The sequence below is a fragment of the Panulirus ornatus genome, chromosome 30 (genome assembly GCF_036320965.1).
Source record: "Panulirus ornatus isolate Po-2019 chromosome 30, ASM3632096v1, whole genome shotgun sequence".
In the NCBI taxonomy this organism is placed as follows: domain Eukaryota; kingdom Metazoa; phylum Arthropoda; class Malacostraca; order Decapoda; family Palinuridae; genus Panulirus; species Panulirus ornatus.
In genome coordinates this window covers 20,628,641-20,654,962 of record NC_092253.1, presented here as the reverse complement: position 1 = coordinate 20,654,962, position 26,322 = coordinate 20,628,641, and the positions used below count along the sequence as shown (strand labels likewise).

At 44.9% G+C, this 26,322-nt stretch overlaps 1 pseudogene; it reads right to left on the bottom strand.

The window, feature by feature from the left end:
* Positions 1–26,322, bottom strand: part of LOC139758450 (peroxidase-like) — a 145,587-nt pseudogene that overhangs the window by 29,999 nt on the left and 89,266 nt on the right.

Sequence of the window (26,322 nt, the reverse complement as noted above, 5' to 3'; positions counted from 1 at the left end):
CCTGACACCTGGAGAAAGCGGGAGTGGAGCGACCATGATCACAGCTCTATGGAAAGCGGCACAAGTGTCCCGCTGGCTACCCTGGAGCATGAAGATGATGCTCGCTCTCCACGCGCTGGCAGGAGAGTTGCAGCCACTGCCCTGAGCCAGGCATGCAAAAGGATGTGCCACCGTCCTGACTCTATGGGAAGTGCCAGTACTGCCCAGCTAGTTGTCTCTTAGAGTTAAGATGCCCAGGCACTGTCTCCTCTGAGTAGAGTGGCGATTACTGTCCCTAGCCAGGTTGAAAAATGATGTACATCCGGGGTAACACTGTGGAAAGTGGCGTTACTGTCTTGAGCAGTGGCTTGGAGGGTCAGTGTATACGAGAGCACTGTCCATCACTGCCTCGCAAGGTTCCCACAGCCACAGCCCAGGTTGTGGGCAGATGACACGAATGTGAGAGAAAGACAAGTTGACTTTTAAGGTACGAATCAGACAGCCAGTTCGTGCGAGATTGTTGTAGTACATGAAGGCAGGTGCCACTCACGGCTGAGGATGCTACACCTCCCTCACTGGTCTGGGCGACTCTGTAGCCCAGGGTATGACACCCAACACCGTGGAGCCGGCTGGTTGGCTGGCTGGCTGGCTGGACGCTAACCTATGACACGAGAGAGAAAGTTACATTGCTCCTGCTCTCACTCACTAACAGGAAGGAGGGAAAGCAAATTCACATATCTTCGCCAGCCACCAGTTCAAATGGAGAATGAAATTGCTTGGGATCATACAACATGGAAAGATTCTGTAAACATTGCTGTGTATGATAATCTTGTCTATTCAGAATGATTCGTGTGTATGGCAGCAAATACCATCATACGCCAATACACTTCACTTCTCCCCAACCCCATTCTCTTGCCTTCCCTCCTTCTCCTCATCTCCCTCCTTATCTCCCCTTTCCCCACCCACTTATCCTCCCTCTCCCTCAACATCTACCTCTCCCTCACTCCCTCCCTCATCTCCCCTCCTACATTACTAACGCCGTTTCAAAATCATCTGAAGGTCCACCATGCCCAAGATGAAACTAGAACAGTGGGTGAGATGGACTCAATCTTCCCGTCCCTTGCGATCTCTCTCTCTCTCTCTCTCTCTCTCTCTCTCTCTCTCTCTCTCTCTCTCTCTCTCTCTCTCTCTCTCTCTCTCTCTCTCTCTACACACACACACACACACACACCATCATCATCACACTGTACGACCTGTGATCCGCCTGGTGAACGGGCCAGCTTCCCAAATGCTGCTGGAAGCACACAGAGGGCAGCACTCTCGGGGCAGGAGGTGGAGACTGGTGGTGGCTAGGAGGAGCTGGTTACGGTGCTAGTGAATGGATGTGAGCAAACCAGGCCATTATTCGTCTATTCCTGGCACTGTCTTGCTTGCACGGGAAACCGCGATAGAGTTGAAATGACCAGAAAACTGTTTTTGAATCAGAATCTAACTTTTTCAAGTTGTCTAATACCTCCTTTACTATGGCTGGGGATTCTGTGTAGGATAACTTATAAGGTTGTTTCAACGCTTCGATCTGAATTCACCAGATCATCTTCAGGGGCGTGTGTAGAGGTCGGTGGAGCAGTTGGGAAGGTGGAGTAATACCAGCAAGAGGACTTGTACATAGTGCTAAGGTCTTATTGGCTGTAACGTGATGCTGGAGCGTGTAGTTGGAGTACCCTGTCTTGATGCTGGGAAGCTTAACTTGGATGTACTGTGTATAGAAATTACTCAACACGGCAGAAAGATTTCCCAAGACCAAGCAGAATCTCTGTAAATAATACTCGTTATTGATAACAAACTTGCAGTCCTTAACGCAAAGCTATATTGACTATATCCAATGATAGTGACCGGATACAAGGGAATGGTGTGCCAGCTTATAGCTGAAGTTTACAATTATAACTAATTTGCTGACAAGATCCTCGTTATTTCTCATGTTGGCTTGGGAGATTGGACCAACCAGTGGGGTCAACAAAGCCACAAGCCACATTGAGAGTTTATAAGTATCTGACCCAACTGAACTGATGATTGGTCCTGTTAGGTTGTTAGGTCTGTGGGTCTGGGTTAGACCGTATATAAACGGACTGTTAGTATTGAAGCTGTCCTCCGGGGGACACTGGGGATGGGGGAGGGGCAGGGAAGGGGTAGAAGGAGGGGAAGAATAGGAGGAGGAGGAGGAGGAGGAGGGATGGCAGAGGTTACGGAGGGAAAGTTAACCACAGGAGGTCAGTGATTGACTGGGAAAAGTGTGTGTGTGTGTGTGTGTGTGTGTGTGTGTGTGTGTGTGTGTGTGTGTGTGTGTAATAATAATTGCAGTACCTGTAGTGAAAGTAGCAGTAGTAGTGGTAGTAGTAGTACTAGTAGTAGTAATAGTGATAGTAGTAGAAGTAAAAGTAGTAGTAGTAGTAGTAGTAGTAGTAGTAGTTGTAGTAGTAGTAGTAGTAGTAGTAGTAGTAGTAGTAGTAGTAGTAGTAGTAGTGGTAGTAGTAGTAGTAGTCACAATGCCACCGCAGTAGAGGGAGTGGAGATAACTCATTTGTGTTTATCTTTCATAAATACGAGGAAGAACAGGTGTTCATGTGCGGTTGAGTGAAAGAGACAGCAGCACCTCCCTTGATGTTGACCTTAAACACAGCACTTAACTCTCACTCGTCTCGACCATCTGCGGTAAGACATCCTTAATTGCATGGTATAAGGGCCTGAACACTTACCACCCACTCCACAACCTCCCACCCCACAACCCCCACAGTCGACACGTATCATCAAGGTCTGAACGCACTCCCCAGCGACAGGTCGTGTGAAATAAAGGTTTGAACGCACCCTCTGACGAACGCCACCTATACTATCGTCCCTCTACAGGCCCTTCCCGAACTAACCAATTCTGTGAGAGGAATCACCTATTAATCAATCGGTCGTACGCGTCGATTCAAACGACCTCGTTAAGTATAAAGAAATGGTAGTGCAACGTCTCGTTCAATTTCTAAACCCACATCGTTCACATATCGATGCGTTTCATGATATTTATAAAGAATTCTCTTCCAATCTAATTAATCTTCATTTCCTTCAGGTTGGTCATTTGAAAGTAGCTTCGTGGTGATTGGCCTCTACCAGCCAATCACCAACCCCGCCCACCACAGCAGGGCCGTCCGTCATCCCACGAAGGTGATGGATGGTCCATCAAAATACCATTTGCCAAGCAGTCTTCCTCACCAGCGAACCCAGATGTTGATGGATGGTCAAGCACAGCACCATTAGCCAACGTCGACCACAACCACGTACGAGCAGGGATCCTCCAACAACAGTGCATAACAAGAGGCGTCGCATCCCCGTAAACTATTGTTCTTCAGGAAGTGTGATGAGACATGTTGATCTAGAGGCGGCAGCAGAAGACTGGCGGTTCTCTACGTCCACTATTTACATCGCTAACTCACAGCGACAGACGGTGATCGCTGGTGTGAGGCCTCCGAGACCCAGTGGTATCAGCGAGGAACGAGGATTCGACCCCAGACTAACCCATCATCCCAGAAAAAAAAAACTTTAAAGATGATATCAGTTCTCCAGTACCAGCGACCATGACAGAGTCTCTGACGCAGTGTGTGTGTGTGTGTGTGTGTGTGAGTTATGACGTCAGTGCGCTGCGCCGCCGTAACTTAACAACGTAACACACCCCCCCCTCTTCCTCCCCTCCTCCCCCCTACCCCTCCCCCCTCCCCCATCCCACCCACACACCCACCCCCCAGTTGGTTTCATTGTCCTTGGGACGTCAGTAAACTTTTCAGATTTCATTCCTCTCCATTAAAACCACTGGACCAGTTCTAACAAAACTTAACCTGAATGAACGGTCAAATAGTCGTTGTTAAAGGCGACTCTGATCATCATAGAAAATGGATTGTGTTGCTAGAAATAGTTCATCTGTTAGCTTAGTAGATTTCAGTCTTTCTCTGATGCTAATGGGCCAATCGAAACCAAACTTGTCAGGGATGATCCTTTTTTTTAAATTTGTCATTTTTCATAATTGTATCCAACTATCGCGACCACCATCCAATATGGCTAATCACGTAATAAAGGAAAAAGAAAATAATTCTCAGCAACAACTGAGCCGATTTGATTCAAATCTGGTGGGTTGGTTAGGTTAGGTTAGGTTAGGTTAGGATAGGTTAGGTTAGGTTAGGTTAGGTTAGGTTAGGATAGGTTAGGTTAGGTTAGGTTAGGTTAGGATAGGTTAGGTTAGGTTAGGATAGGTTAGGTTAGGTTAGGTTAAGTTAGGTTAGGTTAAGTTAGGTTAGGTTAGGATAGGTTAGGTTAGGTTAGGTTAGGATAGGTTAGGTTAGGTTAGGTTAGGTTAGGTTAGGATAGGTTAGGTTAGGTTAGGATAGGTTAGGTTAGGTTAGGTTAAGTTAGGTTAGGTTAAGTTAGGTTAGGTTAGGATAGGTTAGGTTAGGTTAGGTTAGGATAGGTTAGGTTAGGTTAGGTTAGGTTAGGTTAGTCTTTGGAGAATCTCTTTCCAGAAATATGGCTGGCGATTCCAGTCATCTCCAAGGTGGCCACTGTTTACCAAGATTGGGAAATGTATTCAGGTGGCCAGAACTCCCTCGTCTGATTGGATTCCCCTGAAATCTGAAGTTTAACTCTATGAGTAAGAACTATGTAGCCTACCTTACTGAGCTTTGCTTTGAATAACAGAATTTCTACTTATGAACTTCATTATGCAAGGTGGTCATATCTTGAGAAAAGTCTACAAAGCTGATAATTTTTTTTTTTCTAAACATCACATAAATGAATTACACAATTACCTCGTCTTCACCTCTCTCTCTCTCTCTCTCTCTCTCTCTCTCTCTCTCTCTCTCTCTCTCTCTCTCTCTCTCTCTCTCTCCATGCCGACCCATAAATAGTTTATTCCTTGTTTTTTTGTTTTTTTTGGACTAACGTACCCGTTCTGCCCAAGTCACTAGCCACAACCACATCCGCCCACCCTCTGGTACTATGTTAAGGACGTCAGCTACACAAAATCCCATCAACCAGTTTTTGTACAGTTTTTTCCATATCATTAGATATTCCATTTTCTGTTGCCGAGGCTAGTCATAAACAATTACATAGCAATTTGCATGCAAATATTGACATTCCATTCGTTTTGCTCTGAAAATTTTGCATTAGTGTTGTCTACAGACACGAAGTCACAGTCACTCCGTCCATCTGGGGAAATTTCTTGATGTAAAGAAACGTTACAGCATTGAAGACACATTACAGGTTTAGTATCGTGGGATTATCAAAGTGTTATTACTTCAGTAAAGCTAAAGAAATGATCAGACACTACAGCAGTCACACAACCAACTCCTTCATACTTTCCTCACCCTTAACACTCATCATTGCTCTAGATTACATTATCTATACCTTCCTCGCCCTCAACACTCATCATTGCTTTCTAGATTACATTAATGACTATCTTGCACTGATCATAGCCTCAAATTACGTTAGCATTAAGCCTCGTATCATCATTGTCTCAGATTACATTAGAAGTGAATCTCGTCTCCACTTCGAATACATCTCCCAGGTCAAAATCTTGAGGTTAAAGGTCACGAGACCATGCCAGCAGCTCGGTTTCTTCCCCAACTAATCACAGTTGAGGCTCAGGCAATCATCCAGACACTGAGGTTGATCCGAACACGAGCTGCAAGTCATAGTGAGAGCTGGAACGCATCCAGGACCCAGGTCAATGCTGAGCTGACCATTTCTCAGGAGACAGTTTGTATGTGTGTGTGTGTGTGTGTGTCTGTGTGTGTGTGTGTGTGTGTGTGTGTGTGTGTGTGTGTGTGTGTGTCCGATATTTCGTGCCAAGAGACGAAGATTGGACTGGGTGACTCTGACATAGTGGGTGTATGATGCCTGCCTTGTTCTAACGCTCCCCCACCTCTCTCTCTCTCTCTCTCTCTCTCTCTCTCTCTCTCTCTCTCTCTCTCTCTCTCTCTCTCTCTCTCTCTCTCTCTCTCTCTCTCTCTCTTACTTCATATCTGCACTGGGTTACACGCACGTACTATTCAGAGAAGAAAAAGAAAAAAATATTCAAATGTAAATTTTCCCCCTCAAAAAACCGCTTATATCATACATCTTTTTTTTATGATTATTTAAATACTCCTGGACCTTGCGTAGCCTCTAACTTGAAACGCGATGAAATTGGCAGTCGTAAAGTGTGTCATGTAACTTTATCTTAATTTCGCGATGCTAAAAGCAAATTGTTCTTTTTTAGAGATATGAGTATAAAAGGCATTTTAGGGAGATTACATGTAATTCTTATGTAATTGAATACGAATGGCTCATTTAATGACATATATTGCACAGTGAATTGGAAGGAAGCAAACTGAAATGAATATATACTTTTTCCTTTCTGTCCACCTGGTGCAACATCCTCCACCAACATTTAGCGCTCGCTTTAAATATGGAAATTACACGAAATTCTCCCCAAGAAGTAAGGAGATCAAGGCTTTTGTGAGTTGTTACAGAAGCGACTAGCGTGAGGAAACACGAGAGAGAGAGAGAGAGAGAGAGAGAGAGAGAGAGAGAGAGAGAGAGAGAGAGAGAGAGAGAGAGAGAGAGAGAGAGAGAGAGAGAGAGAGAGAGAGAGTTTTACCAAGCAGTGGAAAGCCTTGAAGCAGTGGAATGGCCAGCCCCCCGTCTTTCCCCCCCCCCACTCAGCAGGCTTGCCTCCACTCCATACACACTGACGAACACCACCACAGATGACCCATTATCTTCTTGTGTTGTTGGTTTTGTTCCTGTTCTTGTCCTTGTTCTTATTTTCAGATTTTCAGAGAAGAGGAATGAGTTTTAGTCTCTCTCTCTCTCTCTCTCTCTCTCTCTCTCTCTCTCTCTCTCTCTCTCTCTCTCTCTCTCGGATGAACATTAGATAGCTAAATAATCTAGAAGATGAGAAGTGTTATCTAAAGCCGATAGATGTCCGCTGTTGTATATAGGAAAACGTGTAAAGATGTTTGATTATGATCACCCCTTGTGTGAGAGACCTATGGAGTTCACTGTCTGCAACAACTTCCAATTCTCCCGGCATTGTAACGAAGCTGTCCAGAGAGCAAATGGGAAATTAGGATTTATCAACTGAATCATTACATACAAAAGCAAGGATGTGGTATTGCCATTATAATTCAGTTAGACCCAACCTCGAATATGCCGTGCTGTTTCTGGACAAAACCACGAAAGTAAAGGATGTTCTTGAATTGGAGACGTGCAACGAAGGACGGCAGAATTCCTTCCTTCCTTCCTTACGGAACAAGTCATATGAGGACAGACTGGGAGAATTGAATTTATTCTCTGTAAGCAAGAGGTGGCTCAGAGGCAAGTTAGTTAAGTGCTTTAGAACATTTAGATGATTTAAAAACGTCGATGTTGAAAATTTCTTTACGGTCGCGCCAGTGCTACCAAGGAGAGTAAAATGGATGGGTGGAATAAGCTCCCAGAGCGTGATGTTCAGAGTAACACTGTTAATATGTTCAAAATTAGGCTTGATTGGCTGTCACTCTACGGTAATGAATAATTCCTTCAACTAATTATCATAACGCAGTGGTGTATTATGCTAGTACCTTCATCAACCACTAGTCTCGCCTTGGCCATGATCAACCTGTGTCGCCTGCTTGAAAGGAACAAGAGAGAATCCTTGTACCGACCTTCCACATGAAATGCATTACAGACTTGCTAAGTCGCGAGGCTGGAGCTCAAAGTCTACTCTTTACTATTGTCTTTATAACACAAAGTGAAGTGATGTCTATCTTGAATGATGGGATGCATGGCACATTCAAGTTCATTCTAACTTCTGACCTTCCTATAAAAAAGATCACCTCCAGGTATATCATTCCTGCACAGTATTTTTTTGTACTAGTTTCCTGTCTGACGTGTTGCCGGAAGGAGAGGTGGGTGGAGACAGAACATTTGCTTCGTTATTCTTTTCCTCTGTCTGTAATTTTCCCTCCACCTCCTTTGTTGATAGTAATTGCCTGCTCTTCGTTTGCTGATTTACTTAGATACAAGAGACAAAGGTTATATATTGGAAAAGGCATCTTCTACCAACGTTAGCGTGATGCTTGGCGTATTTCTTGGCGTATTTCTTACCGTTCTGTAGCCTAGTTCCTGGCGTATTGTTGCGCCACGATATACCTAATTACATACCCTTACCCGCCAGCTGTCCTGGACTGTCGACGTTCCCTGCCCCTTACGGCTGTCATGCCATTGCACCTCCTCCATGCCACCGTCAGGTCTTCACCACCTTACCATAAGGTATCCAGGCCACCTTGACGTCTCTATGTCACCATTGTGTCTCCACGACCCGATGACGTCCTTAAGCGAGGTTTCAATGCTACCAAGAAGTCTCCGCGCTTCACTGGGGGTCTCCACATCATGAAGTCTCCACGTAACCATAGTTCCGTGCGAATCATGGTTACTCTTCACCTCTCATGAATTATCTCCTTTATATTTATTTCAAATGTTTATCTTTTTTATCATCTTATACAGGTTAACCTTCTCCTACTTTCTACACTTTTAGATTCCTACAATCCTCCTCTCCATCGGACGTTTAAAGTTTTTTTTTCATGTTACTCTCTTAATAGCTTCAGAACCTTTGTAACGTGTCCAGAATCCTATCATTTACATTTTCAAAGAGTCACCTTTACGTGTTCAAGATCCTTTGTGTGATATGCTGGCAGGCTTCTCCCTCACATGGTGACGATCATCGCCTTGATATGTTCAACACCTTGCTCTGTGCAGGGTCCACCTCCCTGCACCTCTGGTACCCTCACGAGCCTCACGCTCGGGTGTGATCAAGTCGTCTCCTTGATACAAAGATTCCCCGTGACCATCACCACCTCGTGACCTGAAAGCCTTACCAATAAGGCACACTGCACCAGAGGGAGGCACTGCACTGGAGGGAGGCACTGCACCAGAGGGAGGCACTGCACCAGAGGGAGGCACTGCACTGGAGGGAGGCACTGCACTGGAGGGATGAACTGCACCAGAGGGAGGCACTGCACTGGAGGGAGGCACTGCACTGGAGGGATGAACTGCACCAGAGGGAGGCACTGCACTGGAGGGATGAACTGCACCAGAGGGAGGCACTGCACTGGAGGGATGAACCGCACCAGAGGGAGGCACTGCACTGGAGGGAGGCACTGCACTGGAGGGAGGAACTGTACTGGAGGGAGGAACTGTACCGGAGGGATGAACTGCACCAGAGGGAGGCACTGCACTGGAGGGAGGCACTGCACTGGAGGGATGAACTGTACCGGAGGGATGAACTGCACCAGAGGGAGGCACTGCACTGGAGGGAGGCACTGCACTGGAGGGATGAACTGCACCAGAGGGAGGCACTGCACTGGAGGGAGGCACTGCACTGGAGGGAGGCACTGCACTGGAGGGAGGCACTGCACCAAAGGGAGGAACTGCACCAGAGGGAGGCACTGCACTGGAGGGAGGCACTGCACTGGAGGGAGGAACTGCACCAGAGGGAGGCACTGCACTGGAGGGAGGAACTGCACCAGAGGGAGGCACTGCACTGGAGGGAGGCACTGCACTGGAGGGAGGAACTGTACTGGAGGGATGAACTGCACCAGAGGGAGGCACTGCACTGGAGGGAGGAACTGCACCAGAGGGTGGCACTGCACTGGAGGGAGGAACTGCACCAGAGGGAGGCACTGCACTGGAGGGAGGAACTGCACCAGAGGGTGGCACTGCACTGGAGGGATGAACTGCACCAGAGGGTGGCACTGCACTGGAGGGATGAACTGCACCAGAGGGTGGCACTGCACTGGAGGGAGGAACTGCACCAGAGGGAGGCACTGCACTGGAGGGAGGAACTGCACCAGAGGGTGGCACTGCACTGGAGGGAGGAACTGCACCAGAGGGAGGCACTGCACTGGAGGGAGGAACTGCACCAGAGGGAGGCACTGCACTGGAGGGATGAACTGCACCAGAGGGAGGCACTGCACTGGAGGGAGGAACTGCACCAGAGGATGGCACTGCACTGGAGGGATGAACTGCACCAGAGGGTGGCACTGCACTGGTGGGAGGAACTGCACCAGAGGGAGGCACTGCACTGGAGGGAGGAACTGCACCAGAGGGAGGCACTGCACCAAAGGGAGGCAATGTATTTGGTGACACTGTAGAGGCAGTGTCTTGTCTTGCCTGGTTTTCCTCTTCCTTCTGCAGGAGCTGACCAGACGCTACTGGGGACGTGCAAATAGCAGGCGTTCCTCCCCTCTTCCTGTTTTTCTTCTCATTTGATGTTTCTTTTTTTTAATCTGCTTTACTACTTTCCATATAAGACATCATCTTCCTTTAAGATGATATCATGTTATCTGTGTTTATCCTCACAGATGTTCTTCTGTTCATCCCTACGTTACTCACCTCGTTGATGAATATCATTTCTCCCCCACCCGTCCCCGCGCCACCCTCCCACAGTGGGCCTGTATGACCAGACCAGCGTTGCTGTCGCTGGGAGAGGCCAAGAGGACAAGACACTATGCCCGGGCGTGGCACGGAAAAGGCAGGGTGAACCTTGTCCTTTCTCGCTCTGTGATCACCCTGCAGGAGGTTAAGTCATCCCAAGACAGACATTTTGACGCTATGCCAAAAGGGCACAATTCTTTCCACAGTCTAAGTCACGGTATGTGTTCATATCACTAGCAACACACACACAGCGACACACACACTTTACAGTTCACGTGATGAACGTCTCCGGGGAGGTAAAACGCCAATGATAACTGCAGCCGAGACCAACTGTAGTGATAACAGTATCTTACAGGCTACAGGTCTTGTTACTGTCTGTATCCTTCACACACTTTACTATGATGGCAAATGGATCTACTAGTGCGTATTTGCAGTCATCTGCTTGCTTCAGATAAATCTGTTAGTTCCTTTCTAACTACAAATTCTCATATTCTAAATTGACACACCAATGTCTCAATTGTCTCCACATCTAGTGCAAGTCTGACCAAAGCATCAATCTTATCATACTCTCGGAGACTCGCATCAGATGGAGCCACGACAAATTGATTTCAATCCCTTTACCACTGAGGCTCACACATCTGAATCTAGTCTCAGAGATAAACCTGTTACATTCTGGTCTCATGGCGTTTACAGCAAGCAGTAAAGATGGTGAGTAAAATGTACTTCTGAACTCTGTGGTCGTTGTGTCAACAGCCACAAGAACGATGAGTGTGGCGAGTCAGCCTTGACCTTCCTTGACCTGATTATCTCTCAGGAGATTAAGTTAGCCTTGCCCTTCCTTGACCTGGTTATCTCTGAGGATAAGTTAGCCTTGCCTTTCCTTGACGAGACTTTACCTTTTCTTATCCTTTGGTCTCCTTTCACTCTTCCTCTTCCAGCTCTACTCACTATCTCCTCCTTCTCCTCCTCGTCTCTTCCTTCACTTCCTTCCTTTTCCTTTCCAACTTCAACCTGATTCCAATTGACTCCTACTATGTTCCTCCTGCTCTTTCATCCTTACTTCCTACCTCTCTTCTTCCGTTCCACAGCTCTCTCTTCCATTTCTTTACTTCCCTCTCTCCTCCCTCCTACAACTAGAACCTTCTAGTGTCTCACCATTAATGCCAGGTTAGTGAGGCAGGATGGACACACTACCTCCCTGTGACTCCCAGGGAGAGAGTCCTGGTCTCACATGGTTATCTTCATAACAAGGTATTCGATATCTTAATAAAATGACAGAAATCTAACAAGAATATAACATTATCTTTATTAAAAGGATTTAACACCATCCCTGACTTCATCACTAATCTTTTCTTTTTTACTTGCAAAGCCCCCGAGATCTCATTCATTGGGCTACACTTTTGGCGATTTGGCAACAGTAAGTTTTGTGAATATTTGTGTGTGTGTGTGTGTGTGTGTGTGTGTGTGTGTGTGTGTGTGTGTGTGTGTGGTTGCTATTTGCGTGTTGCGGGGAGAGTTATACACTTGTGTTGCCCCGTTTCTAGAGAAAGATGAACAGCTAGGTGGACTGCGGATGACGACAGGGATTCGAACCCATGCAGGTTTCCAATGCTATAAAGCTCCCGGTCTGTCAGTTGATCTTCATCCCATGCTCGATGTATCTTCTATAAGTAAACCAAACACATTTCTTTTGTTATGTGAAGCTAATATTTTCATCTGTGGCATCACGTGAAGCTAAGCGGCTCCATTAGGTGTTGTCATACATGAAGCCAATTAACTCTGTCACATTTATGTAGAGCCAGTCAACTCACCTTTGTCAGGACATTCAGTTTCATGTGACGAATTATATCTATATAATCAGTTCTTTGTGTCATGTTAAAGTTAATCATACTCTTTTGTCGGATTAGTTATCGTCTCTATTTGTCGTACTGCTGATTATGTTCATTTGTCGGATTACTATTCATCTCAATTTGTCGTACTGCTAATCATCTCAATTTATCGTACTGCTAATCATCTCAATTTGTCGTACTACTAATCATTTCCACTTGTCGTACTGCTACTTATCTCCGCTTGTCGTACTGCTAATCATCTCAATTTGTCGTACTGCTAATCATCTCAATTTGTCGTACTGCTAATCATTTCAATTTGTCGTACTGCTAATCATTTCAACTTGTCCTACTGCTACTTATCTCCACTTGTCGTACTACTAATCATCTCGACTTGTCCTACTGCTACTTATCTCCGCTTGTCCTACTACTAATCATCTCAATTTATCGTACTGCTAATCATCTCAATTTATCGTACTGCTAATCATCTCAATTTATCGTACTGCTAATCATCTCAATTTATCGTACTGCTAATCATCTCAATTTATCGTACTGCTAATCATCTCCACTTGTCCTACTGCTACTTATCTCCACTTGTCGTACTGCTAATCATCTCCACTTGTCCTACTGCTACTTATCTCCACTTGTCGTACTGCTAATCATCTCCACTTGTCGTACTGCTAAACATCTCAACTTGTTGCACTACGTGAACTCATCTCCAATTTACCTCATAATGATTATCACTTCATTCAACAGACAAGTCTTTCACAAGCCAAGCAGCAGAAAGACACTGATCATATCTTATGAAATCAGTACGAAAAGAAATGACAAATGATGTCAGACTTCTTTGATCATAGTTGAGAAAAAGGTAAAGCAGAAATCTTTTAAAATGTCATACGAACTAGAGACCTAAGCATTCATGAGTGAATGAAGTACGTCTCCACCAGCGCTGTCACCACTCACCATCATGTTTACATTCAGAGGCAGACGCCACCAGATTCATCTTCACTACAACCTTGATGAGCCTGATATATCTTCACTACAACCTTGATGAGCCTGATATATCTTCACTACAACCTTGATGAAGCTTATATATCTTCACTACAACCTTGATGAACCTGATATATCTTCACTACAACCTTGATGAGCCTGATATATCTTCACTACAACCTTGATGAGCCTGATATATCTTCACTACAACCTTGATGAGCCTGATATTTCTTCACTACAACCTTGATGAACCTGATACATCTTCACTACAACCTTGATGAACCTGATATATCTTCACTACAACCTTGATGAACCTGATATTTCTTCACCCTCAACCAACGCATCTTAACCACTCCCTTGACATCACTTGGCCATTGACCTAATTGTTGCAGGTCATGTCAAAGGTTATCACCATTGCACATGAACCTCATCTACGCTAAGCGACATCTCACTACACCTTTAACACCACAGGTCACTGACCCTAGTGCTTCAGGTCAAGCGCTAGGGTCAATGGCTCTTGAACTGATCTTTACGGGTCAGTTCAAAGGCCATGACCTGATGACGATTCGTTCGATCTAGCCCTTATGAGATACATCTCCATTAACCCATCGTTAGGATGGTGGTTGTTGGTGATAAAAAGAAAGAGACGAAAAAAGGGAAACGAAAAAGAAGAAAAAAGATGCGCTCTCTCCTCTGAAGGGAAACTTAAGCTTAAATATAATGATACAAATTCTTATAACAGAACTTTGTATGAAGAAAATGGGGTGCTTTAGAATGAAAGAAAAGGCTGCGGGTGCTATCACGATGAACTATACTTCAAGACATGTAAACAATTTCATATCAAACAGGTTATTGACCTTAATGGTCCACATTGCATCATATTAAGGTTAGATTGAGGTCTCAGTAGTCAAGCATTACCATAGGACGAACACAGTGTTCCACACGCCCATGACACCTGTGTTTCATAGCCGAAAGTGTTGCCAAGTCATGGGTGAAAGTTCCAATAAATGCCAGTAGCGCACTTGCAGTGTTGCAACTGCTAAAGATATGGATAGTTGCTGCTACTTAACGGAGGGTCATTACTTATACTGATCTAACTGGTTGGCATTACTATGAGCGTGAGAGGTTAGAGCGAATCAGGAAGAGACAAAGAAAGATTCAAGCATCTCTCTTCAACTTCATGATTCACTGTTTCCAACACGTCATTTATTCTTAATCATGTTGTGCAATTTCTTGATTCTTATTTGAAATATATGCTAAAAGCAAATAATGAATCAACACACACACACACACACACACACACACACACAAAGCGAGACATAAGTTCATGTATCAGTAATCATTCATGGAACCGTACATGAGTCTGGGAAAGTCACCTCGGAAGAAGGTCCAAAAAATAGAAAACATTATTGAAGGAAATGATCAAGCCATCTGACACCTCCTACTGCAGGAGAACAGATGAAGAATGAAAAATGTTTACAAATCTCAAACTCCCAGGAATCCTTCTCATGGTCATCACCTACTGATTATAAGATATATATATATATATATATATATATATATATATATATATATATATATATATATATATATATATATATATATATATGATTCTCATTGATTATGAGTGAGAGATACAGGATTCTTATTGATTATGAGAGAGAGATACAGGATTCTTATTGATTATGAGAGAGATATATATGATTCTCATTGATTATGGGAGAGAGATATGTATGATCCTTATTGATTATGAGAGATATGAATAATTCTTACTGATTATGAGAGAGATATGTATGATCCTTATTGATTATGAGAGATATGAATAATTCTTACTGATTATGAGAGAGATATATGAATCTTATTGATACATTCATATAATTCTCGATTCGTGGTGGCGTAATTTAAAAAGATGTTCATCTTTATATCATCAACATGTACTCAGGTACCATTTGCATATTTCTCCTCCACCTGTCGTGTGTGTGTGTGTGTGTGTGTGTGTGTGTGTGTGTGTGTGTGTGTGTGTGTGATAGTTGTCAGTCGCTTAGAGTTTTAGGATAGAAATTTCAGTTAATATTGTAGTTAACACTTGACCTCATAAGACCTCATAACATACTGTAGTTAACACTTGACCTCATAACATACTGTAGTTAACACTTGACCTCATAAGACCTCATAACATACTGTAGTTAACACTTGACCTCATAACATACTGTAGTTAACACTTGACCTCATAACATACTGTAGTTAACACTTGACCTCATAAAATAGGAACAAAATTGGATGTTGTCTAGACGTATTGAGCCAAGGTGAACGCCAGCCGAGGGTCAGGTCGACCTGCCAAGTAGTGAAGAACTTACACACATTAGTAAGCGCTGCAAAGAACAAAGCCAGATGGAAGTGAAAGACAAGAAATATACAAGGAAGAGCAAGAGCAATTGTAAGATCATACAACATAATGCTACAGACTCAGCTATGGTCGTGATCCCCATCACTAATACAGAGGATTCTCGACAAACGTCTCTAACCAAACTTATGATACACACTGTTTAGTTTTACCCTACTTTCCCCTCAACATTCTCTCCCATTCACAACTTTTAATCGAATACTTTTTCCTTTACATACTTTCCCACTCACATTTTCTCCGCCTTTTTTACAGCAACATGTCGCACGACTTTACCTTAAAACAAGGTAATTGAGTAATTTTGACATTCTCTTCCTCACTTCGAAAGCCTTTGAGTGGGTACAGGAGTCCCGGATCTGGTCTCACACTCCCTTATATTACATCCGTTTCACTTAATGGTCAGTTGAACGCTCCCGCGCAGGCGCGCACGCCCAGCGCTCGCTTGTGCAACCGTCGGCATAGCGAGTTTCAACAGACGATGAAAGTAGAGTCAAAGTTCCCCAGCAATATTCTCAGATTCCAGATATGTTAGTGGATCACTCGACTGAATGTTAGTGGATCACTCGACTGAATGTTAGTGGAACACTCGACTGAATGTTAGTGGAACACTCGACTGAATGTTAGTGGATCACTCGACTGAATGTTAGTGGATCACTCGACTGAATGTTAGTGGAACACTCGACTGAATGTTAGTGGAACACTCGACTGAATGTTAGTGGATCACTCGACTGAATGTTAGTGGAACACTCGACTGAATGTTAGTGGATCACTCGACTGAATGTTAGTGGATCACTCGACTGAAGGGATGCTTCGCTAATAAAGAACAGAAATATTGTTCCTGCAGTCACCTGACATCAAATAGAAGTAATTTGCAAATATTTCCAGACAAATAAGTTTGTGCTCAGCTGGGTGACTCTACCTGTAGTGAGTGACATTTCAAATTCTGTGAAAGTGACGGGTTCCCGTCTCGATCCAGGGAAACTTCAACTTTCGTGAAAGTGATTGGGGTTAGTCTCTATGGATGGAAACTTCACCCTCAATGAAAGTGATCAGGGTTCGCCTTAGCCGAGGGACAAGTCGCCTTCAATGAAGGTGACAAAGGCTTTGACGCTATCGAATATGATTCACCTTCACTGAGAGTGACAGGGTTTTCGTCTCCATCGAGGGAAAGTTCACCTTCAGCGAAGATGATAGCAGTTCTTCACCATCAGGTATATCAAGGAAATCTAGACGAAGGAAATCTCAAGGAGAGACTGTTAATGGTTGTGGACAATCAACATTACCTTGACGAAGAATAATGTATTTGAGGAAGATTATTGTCATATACTCTCTCTCTCTCTCTCTCTCTCTCTCTCTCTCTCTCTCTCTCTCTCTCTCTGGTCGGTCGTGGGTGGTAGGCAGCCACCACCGACCAGGGAGGGAGGTAGACTGGCGGCGCTACCCGACCAAGGGGGTATCGAGTTGGGTGAGCTTACGGTGGTGGTGTGCAGTGAGCCAGCGCTTCAGTGACTGTCAAGTTTTGCTCTGACCCAGATAGCTATCTTTTCAGTCTGCCTCATCCACACGTGGGCTGCTGATGTGGGCTTTCGGTCCACAAACATACAGTTTCTCCATCCCAGACAGAACACTAGACTACACATAAGTCACATGACTCGTGTCTCCCTCACACTCGGGTATGATTCATTGTGTTCTGGCATGACTCAGCTGGTAACAACTGCTGCCCTTGTGGGACAGGGAAAGATGGAGGCTGAAGAAGGCACGGCCGACTGATCCTTGGTATTGTATGGGATCATCGACCATTCTGGGTAGCTTCTCTCACCCCTCCCACCCCCTCATCACACACATACACACACACACACACACACACACACACACACACACAGGTGCAGTAGATGGCAGCCAATCACGGCCCAGGGACGTACTACTTCGTCTGGATCTCGTTAAGGTCAGTGACGACGGCACAATAAGCCACCACTACGGTGGCTGTCAAATTCCCCTCCCTAATCCCAGCTACCATCTCATTCTTCCTCACATATTCGTGGGCTGCTAACATTAAGTCCCAGAGATACATATTCCCTCGCCATCTTACACATAGCACTGTCAACAACAGGTAATCCACACGACGCTGTGTTGTGAGTTGTATATTTTCCTGCTGTGATCGCTACGCGCTGGTTCTTCCTCGTGGCAAAATATATCTATGGTTAAGGGAAGCTTGAACATGGGGGACTCAAGGGTGAGCAAGTCTCTCTACATAGTGTACAGGTAAATACAAACAGGTAATTACAAATAGGTAATTAAATCGGTAATCACAATAGGTAATTACAAATAGGTAATTAAATCGGTAATCACAACAGGTAATTACACCGATCTCTCCACGCCTCATTAGGGGAAGAGCATGACACAATAAACACGTACCTCGGTTCGATCCCCCGCGTGTTGTGCTCGCTGGCGTGTGCCTGCTGAAGTGCATTATGGCGTGGTATCTGGTGTGTGTGTGTGTGTGTGCTTGCTGGCGCGCAAGTGACTGCTGCTCGCTGCATTGTGCTTGTTTGTGTGTAAGAGGTTGTGTGCATGTAGACGTGCATGATGGCGTGCATACTGACTTGTTTGCTGGCGGCCATGCTGGTGAGTGTGCTTGCTAGCGCATGGCTGCTGACGATCATGTTGGTGTGCATGATGCCATGTGCCTTATGACGTGCACGATGGCATTTGTGCTGGCGCGCGCGTTCGCCGTGAGTTGGCCAACATGTATGTGGTTGCTGACGTGTGTGCTTGCTGACGTGTGTGCTTGCTGACGTGTGTGCTTGCTGACGTGTGTGCTTGCTGACCCATTTACTAGTGCGATTATATGACTGATGACGTGAATGCAGGCTTGACTTCCTGTCGAACCGACACACAAGACGACGAAACATCATGTTACTGGAAGACATCATGCGACTGGAAGACATCATGCTGACTGGAAGACATCATGCTACTGGAAGACATCATGCTACTGGAAGACATCATGCTACTGTAAGACATCATGCTACTGGAAGACATCATGCTACTGTAAGACACCATGCTACTGGAAGACATCATGCTACTGGAAGACATCATGTGACTGGAAGACACACAGTTCGTGAATCAATCACATCTGTGTTAGTGCTACTTGTAACACACTCTCATGGTCGCCTGGCTCCCGTCCAGCGTAAGTGATTTCATATGCGAGCAATGAAGGCCGCTGTGAAGTGTAAGTGTGTGGGGAGGAGGAGAGAGGGGAGGGAGAGGACACTTAGATGACGCTGTAAAGTGTAAGTCAAGGGGACGCAAGCGTGGCTACCCATTTGTTGTTTTGTCTTTTTTCTTTTTTATTTCTATCAAGGAAGTGTTAATTCTCTCTCTCTCTCTCTCTCTCTCTCTCTCTCTCTCTCTCTCTCTCTCTCTCTCTCTCTCTCTCTCTCTCTCTCTCTCTCTCTCTCTCTCTCTCTCTCTCTCTCTCTCTCTGACACACAGACAGTGCCTGAGCGATCTCGTTACCCTTGTGTTCGCGTCCCAGTGGGCAGTCTTGCCTCTGTATCCTCCATCAGACAACCCCAGCCTCTGATTTGAAAATTAGAAAAAAAAAGAGTTATCATTTTTGAAGTACTTGCTTTTGGAATTACTTTTTGTAAATGTTTCATGATCGTATGTAATCTCTATCGTTCATGGAGATCATGAAAGAGAATCGTGAGAAACCGGGACCGCTCGTATGATAGATTGTAGTGTGAGTTTTAAGTTACCGCCTGCATGATGCAACCACAGAGATAAGAGATGAAATTGTGTGCATAAACCTATGTCACAATGTTATCTTGTCTTGTCTCATTATGAATATCATGTTATACAACGCCCACTCTCGCCATCCCACTCACTCCCACTCCCACTCACTTCCGCCCACATCCATCCCGCTCACTCGTGGACAATCAGCGCACCCACACAGACCGCTCCAGCCGCCCAGGTGTTTGTAACAAGTCTTACCAAACCGACCACGTTCAAACATCTCCCCCCCCTCCTCACCCCCACTCCCCAGTCTACCCCCCCACCCCCCACCTATACAGCAGGTCACACCCATCACCCACAGAGAGCTATCCACTCCGACACACCCACGTACACCCACCTCACACATACCTTTCCCCGTGCAGTCGACTCCAACAGCCCACCGCCTCCCCCCTACACACAACCTTTCTAGAATTTAGTCAATTTTCCATTCCAGGTAATGATTGGTCCTCCATTCCAAGTAATGATTGGTCCACCATTGCAAGTAATGATTGGTCCTCCATTGCAAGTAATGATTGGTCCTCCATTCCAAGTAATGATTGGTTCTCCACTTCAGATAATCATTGGTTCACCACTTCAAATAACCATGAGCACGTGCGCCTCAACTAACCCATTCACGTCTCATACACAGCCACCCACGCCTACACCCACGGGGTTCACATCCACCCCACGCCCACGCAGACCCACGTCCAAGCAGACCCATCCCACGCCCACGCCCACGCCCACTGGCGCACACTCAGGCTGAGCAGTCATGCTCACGTAGGAGCAAGCGTGACCAGAGAGAGCCAGGCCTGCTCGCCTCACTGCCTTGTGAAATAAGCCAAGGTTCCTCTCCAGCCCCAGAGGATGAGAGCCACATCTCTACTTAGAGAGGCAGAGGCAGGTGGGTATTGTACTGTGGAGGGCATCCCTGCCAAGCATAGAGAGGAGGACACACACAAGAACATCCACAAGTCCACAAGTTTCATTCCTCTCAGACTCGCCTGTAACCACCCACCCCCTCTCCTCCCCATGGTCTTCCTCCCAGTGGACGGGGACCACTGGAAAAAGGTCCATAAAAAAGGCATGCAAAATCATCCTCAGGTCCCTCTTACGCCTCTTATCAAGTGGTGATCACTGGTCCTCCTTGCTCTCTCCTTACTCTCTACTATTCTCATTCTTGCCACCGTCATTTCACCTCACTAAAGATATTTCGTTTTCAGCTGGGCACTACAATTGTATCGCAAGCCATCTGAGCTCTGACAGACTGCTACACGAACAGCTCCAACCCAGCCATCGCAACTCTCATCAATAACCAAGATACTGTTAAAGAGACTGTCTGTTCAACCCTTCCCTTTGTAATACTCCAGGTTTTTACTAAGTGCATATCCCCTACTTGGCTGCATTTCTACTCAATAAACCTTCTATTATCATTATCATTATTCATGATCAATTATACGATGTTCTACGCAGGAGTGAACAGACAAAAGGACACACGTTTTCTGTATAGAAATCTTATAATGTTCCTCTAAATCTTCATCATCATTTAGAGACGCTGGTCATTATGTGGTGTACATCACATCAAGTAACAGTGCATTAACATAACGAAACTAAGGATGAATAGGAAGGTCTAAAACTCGTTGTAAAAAGCTGGGAAGTTTGACACTTCACATAAACATAACACAGAGATAAGGTAACATTGATATAACACACAATCGATTTATGAAGATTTAGATTCATTTGCTCGACAGAATTAGTAACATTACGAAATTTTCTGTGGACGTGGCAACAGACGAAATTTTCAGATTCAACACAAAGTCTTGGAAGACATGAAGAAGAGAAAATGTTTGTTAATATCAATGTTTTCATATGGACAAGACAGATAAACACGGGTATTTCCGCCTCTCGACGGAGACCACAGGATAAGTCATCAGTAAACTCAAATATCATCAGGGCTTTCACAATTAGGAAGTGACACAGTTCTCAACATGAAGACCAGACGACGCTTCTGTAAATACTCTCTCATCACACTTCATAACTGTAAACATACTTTTACCGCCGATGGCAAAACCATTTGAGCTTTCATTAAGTTGGTGAAGTAACTCTCGACTGGACCTATAAAGACGTCATCGTCAGATACACCTGAAGCTCTTACAAATTAGAGATTAGATAAATCGAGTTATGAAATGAACAACAATGGTTGTGTTGGCACCACCCCAACAGGTCAACACTCTTCCCCTCACGAGTTCAATCATCGTGTTGGCACCACAACCCGAGGTGCCAGGGTCATTCAAGTCAACCCTCTTCTTTTCTAAACAGGTTCATCATCCTGATGGCACTGGACACCAACGGGTGCCGGTGCTATCTACATCTAAGATCCTGTCATGGTTTCCATGAGAGGAGCTGTTCCTTAAGGTGTCCGTGTCTACTGGACCTCTCCAACCCATCGCCTTCTGACGACACTGTGGGTGACCTTGTGGCCCCAGAATGGCATTGCCTCGCGGAGGACTTCCTTCATGTAGAAGTCAGGCATGAGGAAACGCATCATATGTCCACTGAACTCACGTGTCCCGGTTTCTGTTCGTCCATTTCCTGCAAGACAGACGGAGATAAGCGACCTAAGGCGAAATAGCGGAACTGTGACTTCATTTTTTCTCTGCTTACGTCTTTCTTTTGCGGTGAATGACTCAAGTGTTGCACAGCAAGCTGCACTGTGTATGTTTTCCGCGGGGGAAAGTTCTTGCGGGTTCAGTAAGACTTTATTTCCGTCATACACATTGTTATTAAGCACAGTTTCGTAACATTCTTACCAACGGGCAAGAGACTGGATTACTCGTGGGTGTCACCTGTGTGCGGAACGAGTCTACATTATCATCGTAGTGTTGATGAAAAGTTCCTCCACTGGAATGAAATCAGCTCAACGTCATCGAACGAAGAGATAACGAACGCTGGCAGTCTGCAACGCTGGCAGTCTGCAACGCTGGCAGTCTGCAACGCTGGGTGGAAACCATCACGCTAAGAATGACTGGCAATTGAGGTCATGTTATGGTTAGCTCCAGGAAGCTGAGCAGGTTAAGACGTTGCGCAGGTCATGGAGCTACAAAGGCCTGACCATCTCCCCCGCGGGCAATGGTGCACAAAATGACCTATTCTATAGTAGCAGGTTAACTGCTGGTCTACCATACGATCTAGGGCCATTGTCGTGCCACAATGGTATACCCGGATACCTATTCATAATCACTGAGTGGAGGGCACCTATGTGACAAAGGACTTTCGCTTTCTTTGTTCCGATAATATATCTGTGAAGCTGTATCATTTCCTTTCCCAGCCTCTCTTTATATATGTCTTCGTCTTTTTTTTTTTCTTCCAGATCCGTAATTCGTTCATTTCTCTCTCTCTCTCTCTCTCTCTCTCTCTCTCTCTCTCTGTCTCTCTCTCTCTCTCTCTCTCTCTCTCTCTCTCTCTCTCTCTCTCTCTCTCTCTCTCTCTCTCTCTCTCCCTTCCATTGAGCCATTCACCAAGCCCTTTCATATCGCCTCTGCAGTATTCAAGATGCTGCGATACCTTGCTTCTCGTAAGGTCACAGACCTCGCCAGTGTGGCTCATCGCAAAAGATACGTCAGGTTAACAGAAACTCGTTTCCTGTGTTACTACTCATTGTAAATTCAGCTGAGGGGAAAAAAATCATTTTTTATTCAGTTGGTGTGTAAGAAAAATATTCTCTTTGGTAACTGAATTTAGTATCCAGATTTTCTCAATGATTTTAGAGATTATGTTTCCTTAATTCTTACGTTTTTTTTTTTTATATATTCTTTCTTCACGTTCTTCAAAATTTTCTTTGTTATTTAACGTTAGCGACTCTTGAGCCCACCTTTAACCAGTTATGTGAGTTTGTGAGCCAAACAACAGATACCTCGACAGTAATGTTTCTTCCTTTGCCTGTCGCTCCGTTCCCACTGCCCTTTGTCCACCGTTCCCACTGTCCTCTGTCCATCAAACTTGTTATTTCCTAGATCTGTTCGTCCATCTGTCCATCTACCCGTCCGTCCGTCCGTCCGTCTATCCACTTCTCCGTCTATCCCTCTATCTATCCATGACTCCATCCCTCTACTTATTCATCATCCCACAAATCCGTCCATCTGTCCTCCGTGCCGCCATGCTAGCTCATTCCAGACCACAACCGGTTTGACCCAGGCTCACGAAACGTCCGCGAAGCCCCGGAGCTTCGCTTTAATGTTAAATTTCCGCTTAACCCAAGGGATCCTTGCATACAACACATCTCTTCCTCTCACTGACACGTAAAGTGCCTGCGACTGATGCGAATCCATATCCGGAGCATAGCCTCGAAACCCGTGACTCTCGAATGTATGAATTTCAAGACCTGCAAACATTGTCTCGACAACTCGTGAGACACTAGCTCGAGGCTTCCTTTCGAGGCACTTTAGGACGACTTTGGTCAAACGGGAGTTCATAAGATACAGTGATTCGAAGCTTCACGGAAAAATGCTTTGGGGTTCAAACTTCTTATTCCCGTCCATAGCAACGGTTTATGTTGTGTCCCGAAACCAAAAAACAGGGAACAAAGGAGACACGTAGACCCCTGGTGCAGCGAAGGAGTTAAGGGGTCGAATCCCACGTGTGTCCTCCGTAAACAGACTTAGATGAAACATGAATCAGATCTGCTCATTGAAGATGGAGGGTAAGGAATCCATTTCAGCGTTTGAATACATCAGTAACTTATTTCAAATCTTAAAGAAAAAATATCTTTGACTTTCATTCTTTGCGATGTATGCACTAAACGATTAATCTGATATATATATATATATATATATATATATATATATATATATATATATATATATATATATATATATATATATATATATATATATATATATCTTTTTTTGACAGACAGTTGCCATCTTTGTCTGCCTGAAGAGGTCCTGCATGAAGGTGTCGCATTTATCTGCATGAAAGCATTTAGTCGTCGGTGCATGACCGTGCTGGCGTCTTCCTCGTGACGACATGTACCGTCGTTGCTTGGTGTGTCACCAGTACGACCAGATCACAACGTACATGGACGACGTAGCAATATCTCGTGAATGACGCAGCGTCTGCACTTCGATGGTGACGTATTACTTCTACCTTCCAGCGTGGTCTAGCTTTTAATCTATCTGTTTATCTATGAATATATATATATATATATATATATATATATATATATATATATTATTTTTTTTTTTTTTTTTTCATACTATCGGCCATTTCCCGCGACAGCGAGGTAGCGTTAAGAACAGAGGACTGGGCCTTTGAGGAAATATCCTCACCTGGCCCTCTTCTCTGTTCCTTCTTTTGGAAAATTAAAAAAGAAAAAAAAAAAACGAGAGGGGAGGATTTCCAGCCCCCCGCTCCCTTCCCTTTTAGTCGCCTTCTACGACACGCAGGGAATACGTGGGAAGTATTCTTTCTCCCCTATCCCCAGGGATATATATATATATATATATATATATATATATATATATATATATATATATATATATATATATATATATATATATATATATATATATATATATATATATATATATATATATATATCTTCTCCTTCTTATACTAATCGCCATTTCCCGCATTAGCGAGGTAGCGTTAAGAACAGAGGATGAGGACTGGGCCTTTGAGGGAATATCCTCTGTCTATCTATTTATCTATCTATCAATACTACCCGATCACCACTTTATCTAGACAGCCTTTCGTAATCACACACACACACACACACACACCATTGTCTGTGTTACATATAACATTATCTTTCTATTGCATGTGATTCAGTTATTCATCATTGTCTCGCCACTACCATTTCCTTGCCTTATGACGGATCTTTCTTTTCATCATTTCCTCTGTGCATGACAGAGTCCATCTCCGTCGCATGACGCGACACGCTCACCAGTACGGTAGCTCACGTCGCCAGCTGGTCTCATATCAGTTCACGTCGCCAGCTGGTCTCATATCAGTTCACGTCGCCAGCTGGTCTCATAACAGTTCACGTCGCCAGCTGGTCTCATATCAGTTCACGTCGCCAGCTGGTCTCATATCAGTTCACGTCGCCAGCTGGTCTCATATCAGTTCACGTCGCCAACTGGTCTCATATCAGGTCACGTCGCCAGCTGGTCTCATATCAGTTCACGTCGCCAGCTGATCTCATATCAGTTCACGTCGCCAGCTGGTCTCATATCAGGTCACGTCGCCAGCTGGTCGCATATTACCTGATACGCTTGTTTACGCTTATTTCCTCCCACCTGTCCACAACAGACCTGTTGATAGCAGGTGTATGAATGTCCCACCTGTGTGCATGACAGCAGTCTTGTGCATGACTGACCTGTGCATGACAGCAGTCTTGTGCATGATTGACCTGTGCATGACAACAGTCTTGTGCATGACTGACCTGTGCATGACAACAGTCTTGTGCATGACTGACCTGTGCATGACAGCAGTCTTGTGCATGATTGACCTGTGCATGACAACAGTCTTGTGCATGACTGACCTGTGCATGACAACAGTCTTGTGCATGATTGACCTGTGCATGACAGCAGTCTTGTGCATGACTGACCTGTGCATGACAGCAGTCTTGTGCATGACTGACCTGTGCATGACTACAGTCTTGTGCATGATTGACCTGTGCATGACAGCAGTCTTGTGCATGATTGACCTGTGCATGACAACAGTCTTGTGCATGACTGACCTGTGCATGACAGCAGTCTTGTGCATGACTGACCTGTGCATGACAGCAGTCTTGTGCATGACTGACCTGTGCATGACAGCAGTCTTGTGCATGAGTGACCTGTTCATGACAGTAGTCTTGTGCATGATTGA